Below are 4520 nucleotides of genomic sequence, written 5' to 3' on the forward strand. Positions count from 1 at the left end.
TTCCTGCTGTACAGCAAAGTCTTTCAGTTATACATATATATCTTCTCTTTCATATTCTTTTCCATTATGATTTATCCCAGGATCTTGAATATAGTTCCTTGTGCTGTACAGTAGGACTTTGTTGTTTTTCCATCTTTTTTTTTTCTAACATCTTTATTGGAGTATAATCGCTTTACAATGGTGTGTTAGTTTCTGCTTTATAACAAAGTGAATCAGTTATACATATACATATGTTCCCATATCTCTTCCCTCTTGCGTCTCCCTCCCTCCCACCCTCCCTATCCCACCTCTCTAGGTGGTCACAAAGCACTGAGCTGATCTCCCTGTGCTATGCGACTGCTTCCCACTAGCTATCTGTTTTACGTTTGCTAGTGTATATATGTCCATGCCACTTTCTCACTTTGTCACAGCTTACCCTTCCCCCTCCCCGTATCCTCAAGTCCATTCTCTAGTAGGTCTGTGTCTTTATTCCCGTCTTGCCCCTAGGTTCTTCGTGATATTTTTTTTTCTTAGATTCCATATATATGTGCTAGCACATGGTATTTGTTTTTCTCTTTCTAACTTACTTCACTCTGTATGACAGACTCTAGGTCCATCCACCTCACTATAAATAACTCAGTTTCGTTTCTTTTTATGGCTGAGTAATATCCCATTGTATATATGTGCCACATCTTCTTTATCCATTCATCCTAAGATGGACACTTTTCCATCTTATATATATAAGAGTTTGCACAGAGATCATTTTAGAATGCAAATCTGCTCAGGCCATATCTCAACTTTGAATGACTCAAGGGTGTTCTATTGCTCTTAAGATAAAGTGGGGTGACCATACCCCCCAGTTTGCCCAGTACAGTTTCAGTGCATGCTGGGCATCCCAGCATAATCATGAGAAGCGCCTGCTTTTACGCTCTCAAGGATCCCTGTTTGAATGATAAATGTTATGATCATCCTAGTTCACGTCCAGTATCTGTACCATGCTTACCCCTTCTGCTCCCCCTTGCTCTCTGTCCTGTAGAGCGCTGCCCTATAGACACTCTGGTCTGAGGCAAGTGCTTTGGAAGTGGTTTGCTCTCTCCTGACACAGGTGTGAAATGCTCTGAAATGCTCTGCACCTCCACACCCACCCTCTCCAGATGTTTCGCATGCAGCCTCCAGAGTGAAACCTGCTCAATCCCTTGACTTCAGTAGATTCTCCTATTGAATGTTTAACTCATTGCACTTATTCTTAGCACACACCACACTTGAATCGCTATACTATTTCTTTTTATAATTTCCAGCACCTATAATCTTCTTTCCTGGTGTTATAACTTTGGTGAATGTATAAATGCACAAGACCCCACAGATGCTACTTGTGGATGCCACCAGGCCTGGCACATTGTAGATGTTCAAAAAATACTTGTCAAATGGATGCATGAATGAATGCAGAAATGAATGAATAGGTGATTTTAGTAGGAGGTGAAAAAAATAAAACCAAATATCTATAAATAGTTATAATTTTACCAGGACCATATTTACTACCTTCAGGAACAGGAGACACAACTGCATGTGCCCAAAGGGGTTCATCTGAGAAAAAGAAAAATTAAAGAGAAACAAGGAAGAGGAAGTGAATGATTGAGGGAGAGGCATGGCAGATCAGAGAGGAAGAATAAAAACTATGTCCTGAAAATTTGTTTTCCTATCATCTGTACAAAGGTAATAAAATTTGGCCAGATTTCACATTAACTTTGGAAGCCAGCACTCAGCTGAGGACATGTGATAGATGTTCCAGTCAGCTGTGGGCCCTGAAAAAAACAGCTAGGTACTGCTCATACAGATTCCCCACATCTCCCACCCTATCCCCAAATCAGCCCCCTCCAAAGTCTATAACTTTAACACAATGGAAACTAGAAAGGTAGTTTGGAAACCAAGAGAAAAGCTTCCACTATCATGCCAAGCAAACTCAACTTTAACCTGTAAATGCTGATGTCATTCTGAATACTGTTTGGAAGATTTCTACCATTTAGAAGCTGGAAACCCACAAGTAGGATTTAGGACAGCACTATTCAATAGAACTTTCTGCAAAGAAGAAATATTCTACATTTTCACAGTCCAATATAGTAGCCACATGTGGTCACTGAGCACTTGAAATGAGGAACTGAGTGTTGAATTCTATTTAGTATTAATTCATTTAAATTTAAATAATGGTGACCTTATTGGACAGTACAGGTTAAGAGGCAGTGACCCAAATAAGGGTCAAAAAGGACTGGAATTAACACAATTCTCCCAGAGCTTTCAGAATTGTAGGACCACTCTGAGAGAAAGCCAAACAATTTGAAAGTCCATTGAAGAAAGAAGATAAAGGGAAAACACATACACCAGGCTGTCTTAAAGAAGATTCATTCAGCAGGGCTCAGGTGGAAGAGGATGGTGGGAGTAGAGAGAGGGGAGGTAGGGAGATAAGGAAGGATGCCTTTTACTTTATCATCGGCCCTTTAACTTGATAAGCCAGCCCTGACACTTGAAATCAGCTTAGTAGTAAAACCTAGAACCTAGACCCCAGAAGCTCCTTTAGTCAGTGGGATGGCTCTTAGGCAGGTCATTAGGTCAGAGGCAGAGTGAGCCCCTGTGGCCATGGGCAAGTGTAAATCAGAGGACTGGCCATCAGGCTGAAAGGTTAAGACCTCATGGGGGAAGCCAAGTGTTATTTCACTGGTTTGTTAGAGAATGCGTTAAGCCGGTTGGAAATTGCTTTAGTACCAGCACATAATCTCGTGGCCTGGACAGGGATGTTTTCCAAGTTTATGATGCTGAGTTAAAGTTGTCCCTATGAAAGCTGGCAGATTCAGCAGGCTTCTGATTTTGTCCTTCTTTCCCTTTGAACTTCCAAGCCATCCATCTTTAAACCCCTGTCTTCTCATCAATAAAACATGTATAATAATGGTATTGACCTTGTAGCATTGTTATGGCAATTAAATATAATGTTTATTTCATAGCTAATGCAACGTAGCAGCTCACAAAAGTGTGTCTGTGTGTTTTATATTCTCTCTCTAATGTCCTTTTATGAGCTTTGTCTTTTTCCATTACTTTACCCATAATCTTCAAAGACATCACCCGCCCTCATACAACATGGATATAAAGATACAGTGCTTGAATCTGTCAGCAAAAAGTCTCCTTTTCATCTTGGTCATAGTGTAGCTGTCACAGGGCAGGTAATTATTCCTTCTGCTGTGTGACAGTAGAAGTTGCTAAAAATAACAGTAAGGATATGGAATAAATCACTAATACCTAAAATTAAAATAGTACTATTAATGATTAATAAAATGAAAGCAATAATAATAAAATAATAAAAATAAATGACCAGAGAAGAGAGGAGTCCACCTTTGTATGCTTAAGCTCTGAGGGAAGGAAACAAAGAGACTCCTACCTATCCAACCCAGCTGTAAATCAGACACTGTCTCTTACAGGTGGCATCCCACTCAGTCTTCCCCCAACCTTCTGGGAAATGCTTAGAGCATCAAAGTTCACTCAGGGAGTGGTAAGGAAGAGAAGGCAGAGAGGCAAGGACAGGCCATGTCAAGCCACACTAAGGACTGAAGATTCTTTCGGGAGACACAGATGTATGTCCACTGAAGAATATTAAGAGAATGGCTTGCTTGAACTGAGAAACACCCAGAGGGAAGGTTCTGGAGCTCAAGCATCAGGGAAATCTATGCATTTTGTCTCCTGTAAGTTGCAGTCTCTTGTATATTGACTTGTGATTTCAGGTCATCTGCATTTCCCTACTTGAATTGGAGAAAAAATAAAGGTGGAGAGAACAGGTGGGAGGCTGCTAAAATATAGCCTAAGAAGGAGGAGCAGGTGAGGTCTTAGGGGTTGTGTCAGCAGGGGAAAAGAAGAAGACTGGGCACAGGAGGAAGACGTTTTGGAGAAACACACAGCAATGCATCATCATGATTCCATGTTTTTCAATGATGCATTAACATGAATAAAGAAGAACAAGATTTCCTAGTGATACATATTTTTGCTCCAAAAGATCACTCTACGTTTAATGGTACTAACTCTTTCCTCCCAACTTATCAAATCTTTCTTGTAGTTCAAGCCAATATTCTTTCAGCCTGATACCACTGGCGATGGCAATTTAAACTTCTCTGAATTATAAAGATTCTAGCGATCATGCTTCTTTTCCTCAAGTAAATTGTTTGCTATCTCAGCAACTCAAAATCTTTCTTTCCTTTAGCTTGAGCTGAAAGATTTAATGCTGAGTTCATATGATGTAAATCTCTGGGCTATCCTTTCTCATTCCTCACCCTCCAGGTGCCTTCATCCCACCAAGCCATGTTTCGTAGTAGCCATCCCTAACTTTTCCAGCTCACTTGAATTCTACCTTTTGTGAGATATTAATGCACATAAAAAGTTCTCCACAATTAATTTCTCAATTAAAATCTTACTTGTTCTCAACCATTCCTTAAAGACCACCTTGGTCTGGAATATGTTGGGGTTTTAGAAACTAGAAGAGTATATAGAAAGCTATAAACTCTTTC

The sequence above is a fragment of the Lipotes vexillifer genome, unplaced genomic scaffold (assembly GCF_000442215.2).
Source record: "Lipotes vexillifer unplaced genomic scaffold, Lipotes_vexillifer_v1.1 scaffold262, whole genome shotgun sequence".
Lineage (NCBI taxonomy): Eukaryota > Metazoa > Chordata > Mammalia > Artiodactyla > Lipotidae > Lipotes > Lipotes vexillifer.